The 26,031-nt window shown below is 36.0% G+C and overlaps 1 protein-coding gene across 27 annotated transcripts in view; it reads right to left on the reverse strand.

Annotated features, from left to right (window-relative positions):
- The window catches only part of GPHN (gephyrin), a 270,378-nt gene that overhangs the window by 242,520 nt on the left and 1,827 nt on the right, over window positions 1-26,031 (reverse strand). The window lies entirely within an intron of this gene.

Consider the following 26,031-nt stretch of genomic DNA (forward strand, 5'->3'; position numbering starts at 1 on the left):
CTATTACTATAGAGACCAAAAGTAAAATTTTTATCTGAGTATAGATTAACTTTGAAGATGTTGTAATGATATGTATAATTAAAACTAACTTCTAATTTAGTTTATGCCTCCTACTACTTGCAATATGAGAAGCAGTAAGTACTATAGAAGCTGTTTTTTATTCTCTTATGTTAACTATGACAGCTTGCAGAGCAGATCCCTACATGATTCTGTTGGTAAATGCCTCTACAGAGAAATCTGACAATTTATTCCTACATTTTTTCTAATAATTGATCAGTTATTAAAAAGTGGAAGGACTTTGCTTCTTATTGCAGGACAGTTTAATTTCCTTAAGAGCATTCTGAAGCATTTTGAAAACGCAAATTTATTCTATCACTCATATTGAAGGTATAGGTATCATCAGACACTGAAAGAACTCTCCACCAGACTGAACAGAATTAACTTCAGGAAAAGCTTTCAACTCTTCCCCAGTATACCAACAGATATGCTGAAAACACGCTAGTCTCTGCAACAGCTTCTGAAGTGTGCTCAGTGCAGAATTCAGATTTCTTAGTCTGAAGTTGCTAGAATGGCCACAAGTATTCCATTAAGAAACCAACCAAACAACACCTCCTTTCATAGTTGTTACCCCCGAGTTAATAACTTCTTAAAAACTACAATGTGAGATTCACACCATGTTTAAAAAAAACAAACACCAAAACCAGAAAACCCACACTTTAGCACGGTCAGCTTATTCATGCTCTCTGTACAGAGGACTCGTGCAAAGAATACATTAAATATTACATTATGTTTTTTTTCCTCAACTGCTTCTGTGATGTCTTGTTCATTTACTGGCCCTACCAACACTCAGATAAGCTTTCTGCTCCCTGAGACACATGAATGATGGTTATTATTAGATGTTATGGTTCTAGCAAGTTGATTCTCAAGTTTGCATTTAACTTGACAGCATCTCTGATCTATTCTTCCTGGCCCCCTCCCCCCCCCTTTGCTTTACACCTTTGTCTTACTAATAACTTCCTCTCTCCTGAAGTTTCAACATGTCAACTTTTACTTTTTGGTCTTTTGATACTGTATCAAAACTCAGGGAAACAGAAGAGTACTTTGTAGTTCTTAGAAGTGCCTCCTATGATGGCTACTTACCAGTTCCATACTGAAGGAAACTCAGGACTACTCCACACCTTCACAGCTTAGTTTCCACAGAATGGAAATAAAAGTACACAGACTGAATGGAAGGTGCAAGACACTGTAACAGCCTTCTGATCTAGATAAAACTGAGACTAATATATTGCGCCATTCAAAGCATCTTGAGGTCAGCTAACTGAAGCCTTTTCTTTTGCAGCATATGTTCTAGTTTTGAGTCTAATTCAATTACTTTAGATAGATTATACAGCATCACAAACAATTCAGCTGCTCTTCCTAACTTCCCTTTAACTAGTTTGACTCACTTTTATATATCCTTACTCTGGTATTTTTGCTTTTTTCCCCTTTTATGCAAGCTGAGTTTGACTAAAAATTACAGAGTACATCTTCTGTAGTTAGCAGAACCTAAGTGAAAAGTTGTTTCTCCTCCCACAGTTTGCCAAAATACTTTTTCCTAGAAGCATTCTCTATGGTACCTAGAATTTTTGCCTTTGCATTCTGCACTCAGATTGCATGGTAATAATCCAATTTCCTTTTACATTTCCTTTTTCTGCATTTTTGTCCCAAGAGTAATTGCAGTAGATAAGGAAGAGGATGCAAGTAAAAAAGTGCATTATTGCTGAAGCTGGCTTAAGAGAGAATAATAGATGTGATTAGGAGTGATTGGGAGAAGATACTACAATAAACTAAGAAAGAAGAAAAACAAGATAAAAGTTGATGTTAGTATAATCTGAATAAAGGAGAAAAAGTTACCACTCTTGATTCACGTTACAAAAATTATACAACACTTCTTTTAGAAGACAGGGAGGTTTTTTTAGAAAATAATCTACCAAGAATATGGCATTATGCATAACATAATAAGCAGCTCTGACACTTGTCAACTGACATTTCGGTCCTTACCAAATTTTTGACCATGGACATTGCATGGCAAATACATTTTGAAAATGTTAGTAACAAAAATGAAATCTACATGTTTGTCATAGTAACAAGAACAGAAAATTAATAAATTCAGACAAACCTACAGTCACTATTATGCCTTAAATTTTTGAAGTACAACATATTGGGAGGGAACAAGTGTCCATTCCATGTTAAGGCAACTTCAAGAATAACTCATGAAAATTAATTGTGCAAGGGGAGACAAGAACTAGAACACACAGATTATAAACCTGTATTTGCTTATTATGTTTCCCGAAAACAAGAAGAGTATGCAATCCCAGAGTGTGGTTTATAATCCTTTTCTGCTAAACCACAGATCAAACCTGACACTCAGTTTTGGAGAAAAAAAAGTTTAACTGTTTACTTTGAGCTGCCTTACAACTAAGTACCAACTGAAATTTTAATTAGGAACTTTTTTTTTTTTTAAGTTAAATTCTTACCATGTGTGCAGAGACCTGGTTACCTCTTGCTTCACAGTGCAATGTCTTTTCGTTTACAAACCACTCTCTACTGCAAACCAGTGAAATTCATGCAATCTTAGTCACACAGAATCATAGAATAGTTAAGGTTGGAAGGGACCTTAAAGATCATCAGGTTCCAACCTCCCTCCTATGAGCAGGGACACCTCACACTAGACCAGGCTGCACAAGCCTCATCCAACCTGGCCTTAAATACCTCTAGGGAGTGGGCATCAACAACCTCCCTGGGCAACCCTTAGTACCCTCATGAAGAATTTCTTCCTGATGTCTAACCTAAATCTCCCCTCTTTCAGTTGAAAAACATTACCCCTTGTCCTATCACTACCCTCTCTCAGGAAAAGCCCCTCCCCAGCTTTCCTGTAGCCCCTTTAAGTACTGGAAGGCCGCTATAAGGTGTCCCCAGAGCCTTCTCTTCTCCAGGCTTAACAGCCCCAACTCCCTCAGGCTGTCTTCATAGCGGAAGGCCTTTGATCATCTTTGTGGCCCTTCTCTGGACCCTCTCCAACAGCTCCATGTGATGAGGGCTCCAGAGCTGTACACAGTACTCCAGGTGTTGTCTCACCAGAGCAGAGTAGAGGGGCAGAATCACCTCCCTCATCCTACTGGCCACACTTCTTTTGATGCAATCCAGGATGCAGTTGGCCCTCTGGGCTGTGAGCTTATACTGGTGACTCATGTCAAACTTCTCATCTACTACCACCCCCAAGTCCTTTTCCTCAGGACTGCTCTCTAGCCATTCTTCCCCCGGCCTGTATTTGTACCTGGGGTTGTGCCAACCCAGGTACAGGACCTTGCACTTGGCCTTGTTGAACTTCCTGCAGTTTGCACAGTCCCGCCTCTCTAGCCTGTCAAGGTCCCTCTGGATGGCATCCCTTCCCTCTAGGGTGTTAACCACACCACACAGCTGGTATCATCAGCAAACTTGCTGAGGATACACACAATCCGGCTGACCATGTCTCCAACAAAGATGTTAAACAGCACTAGTCCCAGTACTGACCCTTGAGGAACACCACCTGTCACCTGCCTTCACTTGGACACTGAACCATTCACCACCACCCTCTGGGTGCAGCCATCCAGCCAATTACTTATCCACTGAGTGGTCCATCTGTCAAATCCATGTCTTGTCAGTTTGGAGACCAGGATGTCATGTGGGACAGTGTCAAATGCCTTGCACAAATCCAGGTAGATTACATCAGTTGCTCTGCCATTATCCACCATCTCTGTAGCCTTGTTGCAGAAGGCCACCAAACTGGTCAGGCATGGTTTGCCCTTAGTGAAGCCATGTTGGCTGTCACCTATCACCTCCTTATTTTCCATGTCTTCTCACAGCAGTGTCCCACAACTCAGCATCCTGTTGCAAAAATCTCACTGACAGAATGTGCCACAGAGATCATGGGCTTAGTGGGACTGAAAAAGGCAAGCCATTTCTATTACATTCATTACTATGAATAAAGTTAGCAAAACATACACACACACCCTGCACCAATTTATTGTTCATCAGAAGAATACTTTCCCTGGAGATGAACTAACAGCATCTTTGAAAGGTTTTGTACCGGTCACTGCCAACAAGTAAATTATAAGAAACATTTATATAGCTTACACATGTCCTAACAAGCAATGAGAAGACATGTAAAATTATATATATTTCAATAATCTCTGTTACTACATTCAGTTCTGTTCATTCACTAAACAGAATTACCATGAGGGATGGAACGAATAAAGTGTCATTTCCAGGTTCCCTTAGTGGAATTTGCCACTGCCAGAAAAGGGATGAACTCACAGAGAAGCCTTTTCCTCTGTAGGCATTTCTTCTACCAAGCAAGATGTTTTCTAGATGCCTAAAATTTTTAATACTACTATCCCTCTATCAAATTTGATTGAAAATAACCAAAAAGCTCAAAAATAAGGTAACAGCTCCTGACTGCAAAAGACTGCCACAGGAAATATAAACTGGGAAAGGAAAGACATGCTGCTAAGTAGAGACATAGCAAGATGTTATTTTTCGAATATATACATAAATATATACATTAGGTCTCCTAACTGATCAAAACGTTACCTCTGAAACACCAGAAATTAACTGATGGCAATGAAAGCATTAAATTTTATTGACATTTAATTGCAACATCTAAATCTTACTGTAAAACTCTAATCCATAAAGATTTGTGCAGTTTAATCAGAACAAAAACTTTAAATGCAATACTACATGTAAGAAAAGCAAATTGCTTGTGTAAGTTCATGTATAATATACATGCTGAAGGGTTTAATAAAAACTTCTAGGTTCAACCTTGTAGAAAAAAAGGTAAACACTATTTCAGGTTTCTTTAAAAGCATCACTGATGTGATATTTTCTATTTAAAGATGATCAAGAAACATCAAATTAAGGGCAATAACAGAACTACTGAATTAGACTAAAAAATTCCTAAAAATACGTCTTTTTTTGTGTTTCAACAAGATGTTAAACTGACATGCAAGAAAGGGGAAAATAAAAATACTAAGTAACTAACCCTAATGGCTGTTACAACATGATATTACACTATATGGATTCCAGACTGAGAAAGTATGGTAATTACATTTCCCTACTGAGCACAAAGAAAGACAAGAAAAAAAATAAGTGTTCCCTGTCCCTGGACATTACTTTTATTTTTCTAGTCTAAATAGACAAATAGAAAATGTGTTGCATGCACATTCAAGCATGCCAGGACAACCCAATGAGATTACTTATATGATACACTTCATAAATGGCAGGCTGGAAAATAGAAAATTTATTTGCAGAAACGGAACCATCAAGTTGAAATGCATGCTCAAATTATTTTCAAATTGAAAGTGAGACCTGTCAGAAGGTAACATTCTCTTTCACACTACAAAACTGTAAATATAACAACATTGTCTTGTCACTGTTTGATATTAGTACCGAAATATGATGTTAGAAAATAATAATGTTTTTCATACAAGTTGATGAGCCAGAATTTGCATCTTAACTCAAGTGAGTCTAAACCCAGAAGGTATCTACTGTAAAAAAACAAAAAAACAACACAACAAAGCAACAAAAAACAAATCACACTGACTTCTTCCCGTTATGCAATTATATTTTTCAAACAAAAATATAATTAATTCAATATACATTAGTACATGAGAAATTCTCATAAGGCCAGTCAACCACCTGTTCAGTATACAACATGAACAAACCCAAGTTTGGGTGTTGTATGACTGAAATAAAGGAAACTCCCAAAATAAATGCTTGCATAGGCTCATTAAGGAGCTGAACCAACCTAAAAAAGATACTGCTAATTTAATTCAAAATTTTTTAATCTCACGAAATCTTGTGCTGTAACAACTTCTCTTAAAGTATGCAGAACACAGACACAGGACTTAGTCACACTGTGGGCAAATAACAGAAGTATAAAAAGCAGAGAAGTAATACAGAAATGCAAATACACACACCTCTTTATATCATGAGCATTCGTTCCTCAAGTTTTCAAACACATTCTAAGAGCAAACATTCTTTGTTCAATAAGTTTAAAGAATTTCTAAAGTTCAGGAAACTTAGGCATTATGTCAGGTGGAAGGAAGAGGAGCAGAGAAAAAATTTCCCTTCGAAGAACTGTACATAACCTATGAAAACCCTGGGAGTGGGTACAGTCAAAAGCTAATTTTTGTCCCCATTTGTCATTTCAGGAGGCCACACACAACTATGCAAGTAGAAACCTCCTCTGGGACACTCTGTCTCCACTAAGAACTCTACAACACAGCTATGTCAGCCAGGCAATTGTGGTACAGTTATGTGCTTTTTATCCATCCACTTTCTCTTCAAAGATAACAGATCCTTCATGTATTACTTCACAGCAGAGAACTTTAAATGATGTTACTAATTTTAAGGAAAAACTTCATAAAAACCCAAGCAGAAAATGCTGATAAGTTACATTATCTGAATTCCCAGATAAGACTGAATTCCCAGTATCTCAAGTATTGAAAGCTAGAAGTTCAGCAAAACAATTAATTAAAAAAAAACCAAAACCAAACCAAAACAAACCCACCAACAACAAAAACTTAACTATGTTTAACTTAGCTATGGAGACATGCTAACTCAGACCTGCTGTTGATTTATACTTTCTTTCTGACATAACAGGAAAGTAACCTATACTGCAATCACAGAACAGCTGATTTATCATTTCTGGATTAGCTGAGCAATTTCAAAATACATATTAGAATATTTTTCTAAACTAATTACAAATGCCTATAATTAAAAATGAAACAGTAGTGGAATATTGCACTGTGTGATTCTAAAGGCCAACAACACACATTTTAACTGACTGAAACTCACCTCCAGGATTTTTAAGCTTACATCTCCTAAACCAAGAGTTAACTTCAAAAAAAGTTTAGATAATTTTCTATACAGAGTAAAAGTGACAGCAATATAACAATTACAAAACAAATTCAGAAACACAGAAGAAAATAAAAACTCTGAAATAAAGTGGACTAAAAAGAATGTGGCTTGACTGAGATACTACGGAATCAGGCAGAATTACTGTTCACTCCTGTTTCAGGCAACCAATTCAATAGGCACAGGTTAACAAGTTGATCTTATAAGGATTTACTAGTTCAGACAGATCCCATTTCACACTACAGTCCCTCACACTATGCTCAGATTTGTCTGCACCTGAGCTTCAGAACTGTACCTACACACAGACAGTAAACTAGAAAATTTCCTCAAGCTATGCTGGTACTGAAGACCAAAACAGTGTAATTTTCATCCTTAATGGATTAACTCCTTAAAAGAACAAAATCCAATACTGAGCAAATGAAGGAGAGTTATTTCACTTACTCATTGTATGTTTTTATTTGTGTTCAGCTGACATTTAAGAAAGTTTCCCTTCATGCTTTCTCTTTTTGCTTTTTCCCCCGAGAATGAGCATCTTTCAACAGGAACCCCAGAACTACCCTGTAGGCTACCTACTCACAAAAACCACACGACTAAAACACCATACTATTTGGAGACCCATGAGAAACTGCATCTTCTGAATAATTTTTAATTCCTTGACTGCATTTGAATTAGCATGCTACCTCCACCAGAATTATTCTTAACATGCTGAGCCTGCTGCTAGGAAGGAAGGACCGTGCCAAAAAAAATTCCTGCTCTGTAAGACACAGAAATCCAGTACTTAAAGAGGTATGATTGTATTATTTTATGTTCTTCATGTATTGAACAGAATGCTTTGCAAAACTGGCATATCAACTTCCAGAGAAAGACATCAGTTTTACCCACAGCATTTCCTCATTAATTAAACCTTAAAAACATAACAGTACTCTCTAGGTGAGATTCCTTTAGGAGGTTTCTTTGTTTCTCAAAATGAGTTGTTTTCACATGTCAGCAGCTGGAAGACACTGATACTTTGGGGTAACAGCCTTTTAAACTTACCATAGCACATTGTTTAGTCATGCAATTCTAGCTACACACATTCACTGCACTCATTCATTAGTGTCCTGATTTTGTAACTGAAGACTGCAGAGACAGAAAGATTTCTTACCTACACTTTGTTAACGTAAAATAAGCAAGCTAGGTGAAGTCAATCCCCTCTGTGACCCATTTCCCGAATTCTAATTATTCCCACAGGTCAGTCAAGAAAAAGTTTGGTGTTAATAGCACACTGGAAATAGTTATATTCAGAGTATGAGAAGCTTGTAGGAACTTAGCACAGAAAGAAGGTAAAAGTACTCTAGTCCCCTAGAAAACATTATGGCTGATACTTGAAATATTTAAGCTTAGCACCAGGCTTTTCTTCTTGTATTTGTGCTAACCTGTATTATGTAGCACACAGCTGTCCTGTTTTCTAAGTGCAATATAAAGCTATAACAAAAGGTCTTCTATGCTCAAATAACTTATCTTGAGTTGAAATACAGCTAATCTGAACTAACAGGTTTATAAAAACCTGTACTCACCTGAACAATGTCAATTCAATGAACATTAACTGCACAGAGTAGCCTCAAACACTTCTGGGACCATTACATTCTGCGAAAATGCACAGTTGCCCAGAGTAGATCAGTATTTGCAGCATACTGAAGAGTTTTCATCTTAGGGCTTGCCCCTTACTATCATCGTGACTCAAACTACCTTTTCTTGACAAACTGAAAGCAGTGTCAAAATAGAAATCCTTAGGAAAGAGATCAGATATTCTGCTATTCAGAAGATTTGATCATAAATTTCCAAAACACATCCTGCAATTTATAACGGCCATTATCGCACTAAACTTAGAACTTCAAAATTCTGCCTGACAAAGTGGGCCACATGTATCATTGTGGGAATCTTTAGTATTTCTTTTGTTGTATGAATCACATATATGGACATATGTATAGACAAATACAAAAAATAGATTGTTATTTTCATTTTTTTATTATAAGTTTTTTTACTACACAGATTAAATAATTACTTTCCATTAGTTCTCTTTTGATTTCCATAACGTCATTACTCTGTAGACTTTCTTCACTCCAATCCAGTGTTCTTGAGCACAAGATTAAATACAAGAAAGTGCTTCTGTCATTTCTTAAAATAGATTCTGAGTGGGAGCACATGCCATCAGGAAATTACGATGCAGTACCATCTTATTCTAAAAGAACCAGCTAGATAAGATAAGGCCAAGGTCATATCACCACTTATTATGTTTTTCAGGACTGTATTCCTTATGAAATTAAAAGAAATCCAGGAAAGAAAAAAAAAAAGACATGGTGTTTTTTTTCAAGAAGAAACAAAAAGACTTGACACCCATCATTTTAAGCAACTCCAATTTCAATTTTGCATAGAAGCATCATTAGTAAGAAAATTAAGATACAAAATAATTCAAAAATAGTAAGTGTAACTAATTTTAAAATTGCAGTGAAGTACATAAAAAATTTATTTCTCTAGTAAAGTGAAAAAACTGAGCTGAGAACAGATTTCGTATTTTATTTCTTTATTATTTTTTTTAATCTTATACGCAAGGTAACACAGAAGGTACACCTGAGGCAGCACACACACTCCCTGTGAAATGATGGTGGAAGATGCTGAGTAAGAGCACTGCAAGGCACACAAGGGTCTACAAATGGTTTGGGACTACCAACCTAGAACTTTTCCTGTAGAACCATACTGGATTACAGTAAGCATCATGGAGGCAAGGAACTTGGGTTTAATTCTCTGTTAGCCTATGGAGATTCAAACACACTGACACAGTTTGACTCAGGATCAGCAATTAAACCAATTACAACAATGCTCTCAATCCTCTCCCCCTCCCACCCAAGTAGGGAAGGGAGAGAGAGAATAAGGAGGGAGACCTCCTGGACTGAAAACTGAACTAGACAGCTTTAATTAAATACTAATGATAAAAGAAAACATGTACAAATATACACAAGTATGTGTAGGAATGTGCAAATCCCTATTGCCTCCTCCCACCCCCAGCAACTCCCACAGCATCGCCTGAGCTGTGAGCAGTTCTGAAATGTCCCAGAGCGCTGCTGGAGAGAGCGGCAGAGCAGACAGGAGCTGAGGGGAGAGTTGTGAGGGTCAGGAATGCAGGAGCCCAGGGATCAATGGTGATGGAGAAAGAGACAGTCCTCCCAGGATACTGGCCATGAAAGGAAGAGAAGGGAAGAAGGGAGATTACTTCTTTGATCCATGAATTTATACCAAGTTTTACATAGATATATGGAATACCTCTGGCCAATTTTGCTGTCTAGTCCACTTCTCCCTATGGGAGGATTGTAGATACAATTCTTCTGCTCCTTTAGTGCCCAAAGCAGTAAATCCTACAAGTAGAGCAAAGTGTCCTTGGTGTCTTGGCAGTATCTATAAACATTCCAGTGTTATCAGTCCACTAGCTGGAAATTTGCTGTGCTGCTTAAAAAGAAAGCTCACTGAAGAAAAAAAAAAAAAAAAATTAAAAATCAGTAAAAGGAAAATTGGCTTCATACTGGCTCAAACCAGGACACCCACTTATTTGTTTCCCAGAAGAGTGCTTTAATTAAGAAACTAAAAGTCTGGATGGTGACAAGCTTCTTAACTGCTAAAGCTAGGTAACTACTCAGTTAAAAATGAAAGTGCTATGGCACCTGGACAACCAGGACAAGAAGGACCATACTATAGCCTAATAGCTGAGGCACTTAACTTGGAGAGAAGACCTAGCTTCTATCCCTGCTCCATAGACTATTTCAGTTTTGTTACTTGCCCTTTAATGGGAAAGAAAATGCAACAATAGCTCAAAACACAAAAATATGAACCTTGTTCTCTTCATCCTACTGATAGTCCAAAGAATCAATTTTAAGATACTGAAGCATCACCACATCTATGTCTCTTTATGAATCAAGCCTATGAAGTGTTACAGAGACTTTTTGGATTGACTATTTATATCTCACTTCAGAAATACATGACTTTTTATAATTTGGGCTCCTCTTCAGCCATGAAACTTTTTTAATTTCAGAAGTGTATAGCTGGGGATGTAGCTCTTAATAGCACTGCTCCACAGAGAGAATAAAGGCAGTGCATCCCATTTTAAAGAACATTTAAAGCTCCTTCTACTTTTAACGCAGCATTCAGCGGAACAATCATAATTTCCCCAAATGAGTATTTGCTGAACTGGATCAACAGAATATTCTCTGCTCTCTGGAGCACACAAACTCTAGTAAATCCACCTTGGAAGTCTAAAACTATGACTCAACACCTTCCTATACCCCCAACATCCATTACCACATTTAATGTTAATGCTAGCCTTCTTGTGTCAACTGCAGCTTTTTTTCTTTTTCTTTTCTTTGCAACTTGCATCTTTTGGATCACGTACTGTTTTTTTCCCTTCCATCTAAAATATATGTAAATCTCTCCAATCCGGCCTTAAAACTCAGGTAATGTTCACATTGGTTGACCAATATGATAAACTAATTGTGAAGTATTCGTTCATTCTTTCAGAAATTGTTAGACACTTTCAAATACCACATTAAGTTAAAGCTACTAATGATGCTTTTTGCACCTTCAAGTTCTCACCTCCAATTCTTATTTTCTGGAGCAAGAATATACGCAGTCGGAAATAAAACCTGTAAGATGTAAGAGGAAGCAAAAATATACCACTCCATGTATGTCATTTCCAGTGGATTAGCAGTGCCTCAGTATATTTTGATGTTTGCAAACTGTAATTATTAAAGAAATATACAGTTATTACTCTTAGAATACTGTTTTTACTGCAAGTCTGTCCTTTAGTTTGGTGACTACACTTTAGCCCTCATCCTGAAAGGTCAAACTCTGGCAATATTGATCATGACTGACCATAAGGAAAATCAAAACCCTCTAGATTCTGTTAGAGCTAAGTATACAACAAAAATATACATTACATACTTCTCATACACAGAACTGTACTTCTCTGAATTAGCTAATTTGAGCAGACCAGTGAATTGATACAGACCTTTGTTTACTACAGAACAGACAAACTATTTATACAGAATTTTAGCTATTCAGCTAACAAATTATATGCCAAAATACTCTATTAAAAAAAAAAAAAAAGGAACCAAAGAGAATGAGACCAAGGACAAAGCTGTGTCCATGTAATGCTTTCAAGATATATGGTCCTGGTTACTTAATGTGAAATGGCTTAGTAGCAAACAATGATAAAGCACAGAAAAATCCTAAAATAACACTTTCTTTTGACACAGAAATTCTGATGTGAAATAAAATTACTCTCAACTACTAAATTTTGTTATTTAAAATGACCTGTAGGCCCTTGATGCAGGGATTGTCATATAAACAATAAATGGCATCTCATTTAACACTCAAACTCACTGTGATCTCTAAGGATCTCTAACTAATATATAACATTATAATAGTTCTATAATTATTAAATAATCAACAACAGTCTTGTAAGCCATTTTTGAGAAGTCAGGCTGGAGCAGCCAAAGCTAATTACAAGAGTGAATCCAAGCTAATAGAAGAATTCAAGTTTATTCAAGAATCTCCCATATCACTTTAGTATCAGTTCTTGTTCACAGACACTTAAAAATGCATTTGTTTTAGCATGTAGCCTATTTGGCATATAAGTTTCAAGACCTCTTTTTTCCTGAGAATTTGCAAAGCACTTACTTAGACAAAAGAAATCTACAAAATGTATAAAGAAAAAATAAATTACATTGGCAGAAAGAACTTCAAAACAGATTTACATAGCAAGCAATGCTCTCAGTTACAACTCAATATCTGAAATTACATCCAATACAGAACAAAACAGAGAACAGTAACAAGTCATGCAGGACAGTGAGCTTTAAACATCTTTATAGCACATCCTTACTCAGATGATCTCATCTGGGCTCCAAATAAAGGGAGTTTCTTCAATTACATTCATATAACATGGTTAAAACCCCAATCTGTATTTTAAGATGCATCATCACTGAACAGTAATTGACATCAGATAGCAGTGTAACAGCCCAGAGGAACATTACAGATGTATTACATTTACTTAAATGGAACTAACACTGTTAAAATCCACATTTTCCCCCCGCCCCCCCCCAATGAAGGAAACTCCTTGAATGTATGGCAGTTGAATTTCCCTTTCTGATTCCACTGAAGAGACAAGAAAAGGAGATGAATCCCCAAAGGCTCCTAAGCATACATAAAAAGGTATCACATGTGAGAAGTAAAAATGCTGTCCACCAACTGTAGGAGAACAACCAGCAACGTGAACTGACAATAGATGTCTGTAAGTCTTTACTCATCCTACAGGTTGTGGACCAGAATCTATGGTAAAGTCATACAGTGGGACATTGCTTCTTTGCAATGATCTATAAAATGTCCTTATTCCTGAAGAAAGAGGCAGACAGGTTAGTAGAAAAAGCTATAAATTTCTTATAGGCATTTTTTGTCTGGCAGAAGGCCTCATGCAAACCAGACTTTTCTACCTGTCTGACTAAAATGTAGATTAAAAATGCAGCAGAACACAGAGCCCAGACCAACAAAATCTACTTTCTACCAGAAATGACTGGCTTAGTAGGGGGAGATCAGTGGATATTGTCTGCCTTGACCTCTGTAAGACACACACAGCTTTGCTTCAGTTATTAAAACTGTCTTTATCTCAACCCACAAGTTTTCTCACTTTTGCCTGATTCCCTCCCTCATTTCACTTGGGGGCAGTGAGAAAGTGTCTGGGTGAGGGCTCAGCTGCTGGACAGGATCAGTCCACCACAGTCTTCTTCAGTGATTTCTTATAGTGACTTCCTTTGTATTGCATTAAAGCAGTAGTTACTCCAGATATGTATACATTCTGTTGGTCAGTAAACTATTTGAGAGTCCACTGGTTGCAAAATGAAAGAAACAGAGGGAAAAAAAAAATTAAGTCTTAAAGAATCAACATTAATACCATGGTCAAAAATGAAAATGCTTACAAGGAGTTATTTATGGAAAAAAAATGTTCTTCTCAGAGCTAAGATAGGAAAGATGGGAGTGGGGGAGTGGGGGCAATAAAAGTATTTCATTGATTTGCCTAAGTCACTCAGGAATGCAAGGCAAAGTGAAAGAGATGCCTTGTCATGTGTCACATCTAAGGGGAAAAAAAAAAAAAAAGAGGTGGGAAAACAGAGGTAATTATGAATATTGATCTGATAACGAAATCCTAAAATTTCAGCAGATGTCAACTCAAAACAGTTCCAAAAAAACCGTACCAGGGAAAAAGCACCTGACATTTAGCAGGAATTCTGTAAAAAAACTCCCAATCTACTTGCATTCAAGAGGCTGACTTTTTCACCTAACACCAAAAATAATCCAAATAAGATATATGATGTATTTTGTATCAAAGCACATACACCCAAAGGAAAAACAACCTAAAAAGTAAACAACACTCCTAAGAAAGATTTTGATATAACTTGTAACGTTACAGGCAACAAAAGGTATTACTGTCCCAAAGGAAGTATGCCTTTGTCAATTCACAAAGAACAAGACTTACACAAGAACAGAAATGACGGTAACTGAAAAGTATTTTCAATACAAAATAGCAGAAAAGCACTGAAAAGCTGTTTCCAGTGTTTAGCCTGCACAATCTAAATCAAATGCAAAGGTCAGATATGGAAGAAGATGACAACAAAGGAATCTGATGTCCTTACTTTTTTACCTTCCATTGTTTTTTTTAAAGAGCTCAGTTTGGGTTTTTTTAATGCTTTATTCTCTTGCAAGCAATAATAAAGTAGCATGTTCAAGTATTTTGCTTAATGGTGAGGAGGTGAAGCAAAAGAGGAGCTAATTAAAATCTTGAGACTACTTCCCTCTCTCCTTTTTTCCAAAACTTTAATTTTTATATCAGTTGTAGAAGAAGCTATAATTAAATTCTGAAACCTCACCAAATTCATAGTAGTTCTATACAGGTTAAAAGTGATTAAAATACACAGAATCTAATGTTCTCCTGAAAGAAGACAGAACTTTAGTGAAGTAGATTCACACATCAACCAGACATCACCAGAAGTAGGACAATCAATTTTAAAACTGGAAGCAAATCACTTAGTATCCAAAAAAAGGAGAAATATTTCACAAACAAACAGCATATGCTTCTGTCCATGTGATTAAGCAAATGGAAGGCAATTGAGTTTTGGGCCACTGTATGTAGCCTTGGGTCAATGACTCTCAAATTATAATCAGTGGACAACAGGTGGTGCACGAGGCTACCAGATGTGATCGAATCCCTTCTGTAGAGTGTCACTTCTTAGGTTTTCACCTGAAGTTTGATAAAGTTGCACTGCAGTAATAGTACAAGTTTTGAGGGCCTGAAAACAGTGTATGGGGCATTAATGCCTTGGCCAAAGACCAGTTTTTCTCATGCATTATTACCAAAAGAAAAAAATCCCATCTTCTTTCTACTGGAAACAACTTGCTCCCATCTCTAATGTGTGGGCACAGGCATTTACTTGTAGTAAACCAAGATAAATTAATTTAAAACTAGCTTGGCAAAATCTGGACCAGTTCACATTTTGTTCACTGTATATGTATGAACAATTTTGCTGGGATAAATGAGAGCTCGTGGACAGGATCACTTCTTCAGGTGGGATTAATTTCACCATTAATAAAACGGAGTAAAAGACAAATTTATCATAAAGAATTGCTAAAAGATTCAATACTTGTCAACTTTGACTAAGACTCAGTGAGGGATTTTTATAGAGAGACTGCTAAGATTACAAGCATTTAGTATATTTGGTTCATTTCTTTATTCATTTTATAAAATATATCTCCTGGTGTTGCCCTTGCTAAGCGATGTGTTCAACTTTTCTAGTGAATGGGATGCTTGAAGATACCTACAGAGGCATAATTGTTAAGTGCACTATTTTTTTCCCCTTTTTAATTAGTCTGCTTTCCTTTAACAGCCTTTACACCTCATTTGTATAACCTCAATCTCTACATTCTTTGCTAGAAGCTCTACTTTATGACGTGGTTTTGATTTATATAATGTGGCTGTCTCCTGTATACTTTCTTTTTCTCCCACTTACCATACCATTCAATTTTTATTATTAATCTTTTTCTTCAAGAAGGAGTGGGTTTAATGTTAGGATTGCTTTTTCAGTGACTACGGCATTTCAGTATTTTCTGCTATTTCAAAAATCACTCTTCCACTGTAGCAGTGCCTTAATATTGAAGATGTTACTTATATTGCAACTTAAAAAACTCAGTTTAGCTAGCTACCTTTATCTCCAACCACTGCATTTGGATGCCAAAAAACCACAGTCAATCCATAATTAGAAGACATGGAAATTTACAATACTGGACATACGCATGGACCAGCAGGCTTCTCATTTGCAGTGAAATAAGGCCTTAAATAAATTTACGTGGTTCACTGACCACAATTAAGTAACCAAACTACTTGTCCTCCTTCATTTCAATGCCTCCCACTTTTTAAGGAAATATCAAGAATCCAAAAGCCTGACTTACCCAACTAGCTGATGCCTGTGACTGGTTGTTCCAACTACCTGAATCACATGGGTAACAGTGCACTCAAGAAAAAGGCAATGATACTGTTCAAGTCAGCAATAAGGTATGCAAAAGTGAAATTAAAACATTTTCTTGCATGTACCTGTTTTAAATAGCTGTTGTATAGACAAGTGTCCAACAAAAGAAAGAGAAGTCAACTGCATGTCATATGCTGTCCCTGCTCATAGCAGGGAGGTTGGAATCTGATGGTCCCTTCCAACCTTAACCATTCTATGATTTTATGATCAACTGTCATTTAGTACCTATCAGGTTAGTAACCTCAAAGTTAGCATAATACCTAATTGGACTGGTAAAGACACCCTTAGAAAAACTATACTGAGTGTAGGTAAGATGACAGATTGTATGCTGAAAAACAAATCTCTAAAGCAGAAGGCAAATTAGATCTGGTAGAAATAGGTAATTTCTCATATATATAAAATGTAATTATGATTTGATACCTCATGTAATAAATGTTTATAGGTGCATATATAAAAATACAACATATACAGCCTTCAAATTAGTTCTGTCAGCCATACTGGAGTCAAGATAGTAAGTTAAAAAGACTAAATGTTAGAAGCTTTGACTATTAAAAAATAACACATCAATAAAAAGAATCATAGAATCACAGAATCAAGCACATAACACAGTATTCACCTTTTCCCAAATTTAACACTGCAGAATTCTAATGTTCAGCATACAGTTACCAAATTCTCAAGTCTTTGTTAAGCACAAATGCCGAGCACAGCCTTCATACTCACCTAGCTGCTACTCACACAAACAAAAAAGCTTATATACAAAATGGGAAAACATATCTTGATCTACCCTCCTCTTCAAAATAAGTTCCTATAATGGGCAAATCCTTCCCTACCTTCACTGTGTTTCTTTCCCTGCTTGTTATTCAGTAGAAGCAACATCTTTACTTGTCAATCAAGACAAGCTAGAAAATAACACTGAGAGGATACCTGGCCTGAAAAAGCGACACTTGCAAGAAAGGAGACACCACTTAGTTAGATAAAGAAGTGTCAAGACTATTTTCTGCATAATTGCAAGTGAACTACACAAAACCATCACATGAAAACATCTGTTTGAGAGAGCACCTAATTACCCAAACACAAAGAATTTCTCCATCTGCCTGTTTTTTCCCCACAAAGGCTGCTAGTTGGAGTGTCAGCCTCTAGGGGGTTAAGTTTAAATTTATGGTTTGAATTAATTATATATTTTGCTAGTGCCTCAAAGGGCTCCAGGCTGATGTTTTCACAGTATCATAAAAAAAGAGCAGAGCAAGCTCTTGAATGTGCCCTAATTGTTAGATACTTTCTAGATGCTAGGAAGATCTCAACCATTCATTTTAAACTGTTCCTTGTCTGCATATTTTTCATATGCACAGCTGAATTTACTTTCTAGAGGCTAAGAACAGGTAGAACGCTTTTAGCAGGTGTTGATTTGGTGCAGAAAAAGGATACTAGCGATAATCTGAATATGAAGACTTGCTAAAATTTTGGGGAGGGTACCAGAAGCTGCTACTATTCTGGTAAGAAATACTGAAAATGATTACTATTTCATATCTAAAACCTCCCTTATGATTTGATGAATCCTCACAGCATCTTACACATAACAATAACCAAATACAGGACGCTATGAAGGAATTAAGAGATTTTTATAATATTAAGGATAATCCATGGTGTCCCAGTTTAATGCTATACAGAAATTTGCCTCAGATGCCTATTCCAGAAAGAAATTCTGCTTATCAAAGCCCTAGAAAGAGTCTACTTGAACCCTTTTCTGACAAAACAATGGTGAAATGACAACTAGTATTTTCAGTAATTCTCTTTGATCAACTGCCAAGCCAAAGAGAAAAGTCATGTACTGAAACCATTGTGCATAAACTAGAGATACACTCTTTGGAATAAAGAAATATGAAGAGGCAGGTGAGCACCCCTGAAGCTTAACAATCACAGGAAATTCTTCAGCAGTTGCTTTTTTCAGCAGTTGTTTTTAACGTGAACTTTAAGAGTTTCCATTCTGACCTTCGATGCTTAGAAAAAAAAACCTAAGTCTCACTGAAATAAGAAAATTCTGCACACTGGAAACACTGGTAATAGTTTTAATTTTTACCCTGCCAGAATTTAGCTGGCAAGGTCAGACCTTAAGGTTTTACAGCTTACTTCCCTACTGCAGAACAGAGTGTGCTCCTGAAAAACAGAAGTCAGAATAGCATTAGATTCCAAAGCAGTATAAACCTACCCAACTTGAATGGTATAGATCTTAATAACATGACCATACCAAACTTACTAAAGCTCTGTGCCTTGCCTTTTGTTGAAAGGATTATGGCATACAGTGCTAACCTAAAGTCACAGTTGTAAGATTTCTCTCAAAAATCTCAATACTCTCTTAAGTCTTCTGATTTATTCTACCTACCTTTTACTGATTTCTTCTTTATTTTGCTAAATAAATGCCAGAAAAAAATGTCTGCATGTACAGAATGGTTTGGAATTCCTCACAATGGGAGGCTGAAAGAAAGGAAATTTCCCCCTCAGACTTTTCAATCTGTTTAAAGTCATCATTAAAAAAGCCCACCATCAATTGCAGTACCTTCATTTAGATTTATCTAAAGCAAATAGTTAGGGAGTTATACCTCACCTATCTACTAGTTTGTCAAATTCTCAACTGCTGTCACATTCGGTGTCTCTTCAAGAATTATTGGATGAAGGCTTTACACACTTCATCTCAGGCCTTGTTGTCAGTCTCTCTGGAAACAGCCTATCCCAGGGCATTAGAAGAAGCTTGCTAAGAGAAAACAGGGTATTATTTTTTTAATGGCAATCTCTGCCTATTCCGTCATTTGCAGAGATCCAAGAAACCTTCCCATTCTGAGCCAGATCTGCAGGATAATTTGCTGCAACTTATTTTCATTCCTAAAGAATGCATATTTTCTTCATCCATACAGCTTCCCATAAACCAATTCTGAATAACAGCTCACTTCCAAGATTTCACGATTAATTTAAATCCCCCCAAGCATAAATAAATAAACAACAACAACAACAACAAAAAAACTACCCCCCCAAAAAAGAAACCCAAAACCAAAATACCAGCAAAAACCAAACAAAATTACACACCATGTATACTTAAATTTCTACTTCCCATTTTTAGGTCTCCGAGCTCATATATGATACAGATGAAAAGCAAAAAAATAAATACAAGAAAGATTTGTCAAACAAAAAATATTCTGCATAGATTTTAAGTTCCCTACAACATAAAACATAATGAAGAAAACTAAGAATTTCATAATCATACAGTAAGTACTCAAAAGCCCAAAATACACTCTAGTTCAAAGCCTACATTTGTTCTGCTTCTTCACTCTCCTACATAGTAAGTGATACAATTTAATTTAAAAAGGAAAAGGATATTTGAGAAACATGTATTTCCATGGTTGTGGTTCTAAATACATACACAATACTTAATATCCTACTGTATTGGTTTACTAATGTAATTTGTACGTTGATTACCTAATGAAGTGTCATATTAAGTATAAAACTATTAAAGATTACTGTTCTAGGTAACTCACTTGCATATGGAGCTAAATTAACACTGACTCAGTCCTTTCAGGTCTTCGTAAACATAAAAAACCAAACAACTTTACTGCACAAAAATAGATTTTGTAATACATAGCTATTTACTAAATCACTGAAGTCAGCCAGAGGAAGTTTTGCTATTTATCTCACAGTACAAGGAACAGACAATGCATTTTATTCCTTACAAAATGCCATTAATATCATTCACCCATCTTGTAATAGTAAGACAGAGCCCTGTTTTGTCAGGATTTTTCAAAATGTGGTCAGAAAATTATTCTTAAGGGCTTATGCTAATTTGACAAGTGAGTTAGGCATAAAATAGGCCTCAGGAAATTCATATGAAAACAAAACAAGTAAACAAAACATCACATACAAATCTCTTACTTGCAAAATGAGATTTTCTAAGATAACTGCCTAATTACGCCTATTTTTTCCAAGTACTTTTTTATTCAATTACTCTTACTTGTAAATGTCAACTTACTTTTCTCAATTGCTTTGTCATTTAAAAAAATATATATAAAAATTCCCATACGGTTGTTTATCACCCCCTTATTCTCCAAGAACAGCTTTTTCAGGCATTCTGCTAAACTTAAAAGAAGGATTCTGTCTTATATAAGGTTACTAATGTAAGATAATTTCAATACAAAAAGAATTGCATACTACATCTACACATAGGAATTGAATGTAAATGATTTATTTTATTTAATCCACAATTCAAGACCTTATAATATTCTATCAAGAGCTAAAATTTGCTCTCCTTTTTAGTTATCAGGTCCTCCCATTGCATAATACCAATCTCACAAATTGCAGACAACAAAAACTACGCTTGTTGATCTCCAAATAAAATATTTCTAAAACTTGTCAGCAAAACTGCTTCAACTATTGAATAAGAAAAAAATATTCCCCACATACTCAAAATTAACTTTTTTTACATGAACAACAGAAAAAGCAAAGTGAGAATCTTAACTTTAACTTCACATAGCATACTTCTTCGTTTTTAAAGTGTTATAAATGCCAAGACAGAAATTTTCAGAAAAGCTATGAAATACAAGGGCTTGTGGTGAGAGGACAAGGGCTAATGGCCTTCAACTGGAAGAGGGCAGATTTAGGTTAGACATGAGGATGAAATTCTTTAGTGTGAGGGTGGTGAGACACTGGAACAGGTTGCCCAAAGAAGCTGTGGATGCCTCATCCTGGAAGCGTTCAAGGCCAGGTTGGATGGGCTTTTGAGCAACCTGGTCTAGTGGGAGGTGTCCCTGCCCATGCAGGGGGGTTAGAACTAGATTATCTTTAAGGTCCCTTCTAACTCAAACCATTCTATGATTCTACGAAATCCTAATATGATTTAAAAGTACCTCTGAACAAAGAGGCTCTACTGTCTTACTTGGAAAAACAAGCAAACAGACTAAAAGGTGAGAAATTTTGTGTCTCTGCATCAGGGTTTTGTATGCTAGACTCTCCCAAGCATGGACTGATAATCATATATTATGTTATGATCCAGTTAAAGTCAGCAAACCAGCTAAAGGTCATTACAGAACTTAGTTCTCATGAAATCCACAATTGCTAATTGTTTTAACTAAGTAGCACAGAAAGTCTTCCTGCGTTACTGGAAAAGGGGACAAATACAGACCTAGAAAATTAAATGAAAGCATAATGTAATGGATAAGCTCTGTATCACTAAATAACAACTACAGACATTGGGCATGGACAACAATGGAAACCTTTCAACCGTATTTGGGTAAGTAAACTCCAAATTAAGAAACACTGATTAGAGAAGACCTCTCCCCCCTGCTCTGTGAGAACACATAAACCTCCAAAGGAATGGCCATTTCTTACCTAACTAGGTATTAATTACAGCATGTATGTATAGTTGGGAAATAATTGTTCGCTTTACATGCTTTTAGCTTCAGTGTTTTAATTTCCTGCAGTTCAAAAAGAAACAGTATCATAGCAAGCAAATTAAAACAGTGAGTCTGCTTTATCAGTGAGATTCCGGTCACCAATTTTTGTTCCACACTGTACATTAAAGAGCAGGGCAAAAAATCCAAGACTTTCTTCCTCTTTAACTATAAAAGGTAAAGGTTCCTATGCAGCACTGTTAATCTATAAAAAGGAAATTGGACAATTGCACAGATTGCACACACCAAACCTAAAAGCTTATCATCATGACCATATAAAAAAATCAGAAAGAAATGCTTTTGTGAAAACTTAGGGCTACAAATGGCAAAGAGGGAGATCTCCTAGTTTCTGTGGATAAACTCAACATATGACAGTCTTTACATTTGGGAAAGACAAAAATCAATGTTGCTCAGAGTCTAGAACGTTTCACTCTTAGTGAATGCACAACTTTCTCTGCTTCTAGAATTCATTTCCCAAACTAAGCTTTGTGAAGAATACTCAGGCTTCTAGAAGAAGCTACCAACTTGAGTCTATGTTTTGAAGACAAGTACCCAAAAAAAATGCAGCTTTTGAGAGAAAGGCAGACAACAAGCAAAAAACTAACCAATCTCAATTTAGAAAATTAGGGCAATCTGACAAGTCCTAGCAAACATAATGTCATTCGTTACACTCCCACCCACACCACTATAAGAAAGTTTACCATAACTTCCAATGCATGTCCAAAACGTCAACAGCAACCCCACTGAGAAAAGATCATGCAACTTGCATGCTAGTCATGGAAAGTTTTAGAGGAAAGTTGTGAGAAGGTACCTCAAAGTAGGGGAGGCATATGAATTTTTAGTTGGAAAAGAAACAGCGTATTTCTAAAACAGTCTGACCAACAAATAGTGACACTCTAAGCATTTTGTTCCCCATGGTTCCTAAAGATATTTTGTACAAAACTTTTACATTGGTGAACTTCAGATCTGCCCAGGTAATCTCTTTGTTTGGCTCATGTTCTCAAGTAGACAACATCCTCACTGAGAAGAACACTTGCTTCAAAATGATCCATTTGGACATAATGCGTACGTGCTGTTATTTCAACAAACTAAATGGTCTCAGACCCTTGAAGATGCTAGTTTAATCTTTCACACTACAGTGTTAAGAGGCTAAACAAAGTCTGAGATTATACATTCAGAACCCTTTGTCTGCTTTATCGCGTAGGCTCTTGGCAAAAACTAAAATTCAAAATGCTTTAATCTTTACTTTTTGGAAGGAAGAATAAGGTACCTGAAACAGAAATCATTGGTGAAAGGCTGCATTTTTCCAAAACCCCTTATTCTCTTTAATTGTAAAAATGTTGGTGACTTTATCACAGACCTACCTCAAGAGCAGATAAACACTGAATGAAGCTTTATTAGCATTTATACCAGGAATACTCTGAAAAAAAAAAAAAAAAAATGTAACAAACCATCAAATTTTGACCAGCTACACTAGATACTTACTGGACAGAAAACATGAGAGGTAAACAGGGCAAAAACACGGGAAAAGGACAAAATAAAAGAGCAACTAGAGAGAATCAGAGCCTCTTTTTTTCCATCAAGCTAGCGGAAATGGCAACATCGTTTAGATCTCTCTGGACAGTTCTAGACAAGGGTCTGCTTAGTCTCTCACATAAGATAAAAGGTCACTGATTATGTAACTTCTACCTTTGTCACCACCAGTGAAGGATGACCTAATACTGCTTCAACTCTGGGAACTGCACACATTTTCTTCTCTTTTCTAGCCAACTTCAGCATTACAAAATGCTGTACTCACTAACCCAGATGCAATATCCTTATGTAAATGGTAACCGATTAACAACTGTTCTGCTAGAGATACCCCCAACATAAAAGGCTTGAAAGGGGCAACCAAGATAATTTCCCATCAAGGAGTTGTATTTCACTAAGGAAGCATTGGTGCAGAACACAACAGACCAAGCATTAATATAATCCTACCTTTACCATAAATGTAGTAATTTTTTTCTTTTTTATTTGTTTATCGACCCACATTTCTTGTTTCTCTGTTTCTTTTTTAAAAGAAAATATGCGGAACATGTAAATGACAAAGTTTTGGCCATTACTAGCCCAACTCTGCTATCTCATTCTCCATCACAAAAATCTCCCAATCTGACAGCTAGCATCAAGGTTTTCCTAAAATGTACTTTACTATAAGGGTAACCTCATGACAACATTAACACTGATGTTCTATTTTTAGTTCATGTGCCTGCACTACGTATCAATGCTAGAAGAGGGAAAAACTAGGTTAGGAACTTAAGTGAGCAGTAACTTTAGTCTGAGCCCTTCATTAAACACTGGGGCTGAATATGACACTTTCATGGTTGCATTCTTTTCATATGCGACAAAATGTGTTGAAATGTGAATGTGGAAGACCAGAATTCAATTTTCTACCCACAAACTAGTGAGACTTCTATTCACATAAGACATAACCCTCCAGTTTTCAACAAGTTTCACAGTTTTGTAATCAATCATTGTTTATATTTCCTCCTGTTTCAGTAAATAAACGTAACTCTACAACTTGCTCTGCAGAGACTCAAAAATAAACATGAATGACATCTGCAAATCAGCAGATGCTGTATACTCTAAAGTACTTTTCCAGACTTCAGGAAAACAGTTCTCTCACATGCAGAAAATGTCCTACTTATTAACTCCATTCTTCTCATTGACTCTTAATTAAAATACCTTGACATTCTGGATATAAGAGAAGTTAACAAGTGATTTAAAAAGAAAAAAAAAACAAAAACAAAAAAACACAGGGTGCTGCATTCAGCATTATTTTGCATTTGAACACAAGTTACTTTGGCTAAACAGTAATTAAAATTTCTATTTGCCTAATCCATTACATCTGTCATAATTTGCCACAAATAAAGAAAAAATACATTTGTTTCTACATAGAAAACTAGCAATACACACACAAATACAAATGTCTCTTAAGCAAAACTACACACAGTAACTTACTCAAAACAAAACTGAATGCAATGAAACTAAGCCACATGACAAATATTATTCACTCTTTACAAATATATTCTGAAGCCATGTACATCAATCTCAACAACTGACAAGGTTAAAAACATGCCCAGACAATTTTTTTTATGTCCTCACTTCAAGTTAAGCACACAACTTTATTCCAAAGAAATTCAAAGGAGTTACTCCTAAGTAAATTTACATTCCATGCAAATACTACCATAACGTGCAATAATGGTACTTTCTAAACTGCATATACCAGGACTAATAGGAACATAAATCTATATGCCTGTGCTGATAAGCCCATAAGTATATACTGTTAATAAAACAAACATATGGCTATGGTCTTAATTAGAAAAGCTAAAGAAGTCATGTTAATTATCTAATTTCTGATCACTGAGCTATTGTGATTACAGAAAAAACAAACAAACAAACAAAAAAACCACACCAGTGCTCATACCTAACCTTTCCATTTCTTCCTACACCAGCCAAGAAGCAATTATTAGTTCATTTCTATAAGAAAAAAATCAGAAGTGTGATTTTTTAAATTTGCTGTCCTTCCACAGCTGAAACAGCAGAAACAAACAGGGAGTTCAAACCCTCTGAAGTGCAAATATTCACTTTCAGGGGTTAAAGGAAATGCCAGAGAGGAAAATAATTGTTTTGCCAAATATATGATATTAAATTAACATATTTTGTATATAAGTTTATTTCATGTCTACAAACGTACACAGAAAGGGACACAGAAAATGGGCTAGGAAAATTGTTAGAAACCAAGGTGTCCCCTTTCAAAATGGCAAAATAATTATTTGCAAAATTTTTCATTCTGCAATTCAAAACAATGGCAGTAAGGGGGAAAAGACTAAAACTTTTCTGTTTGCTTATGCCTTTTGTTTTTCCTTTGAAAACAAAAAATTAAAATCAGGCCACATGATCTCCTCAATGGAACTGCAAATTACAATATAAAGTTAAAAAGAGTTTAATAGTGCTCAAACAGGATTTACGGTAGAAAAAAAACCCTATGTATTCTATAAGATTAACTGAACCTATTGCAGGGCTTA

Source organism: Apus apus, chromosome 5 (assembly GCF_020740795.1).
Source record: "Apus apus isolate bApuApu2 chromosome 5, bApuApu2.pri.cur, whole genome shotgun sequence".
Taxonomy (NCBI): domain Eukaryota; kingdom Metazoa; phylum Chordata; class Aves; order Apodiformes; family Apodidae; genus Apus; species Apus apus.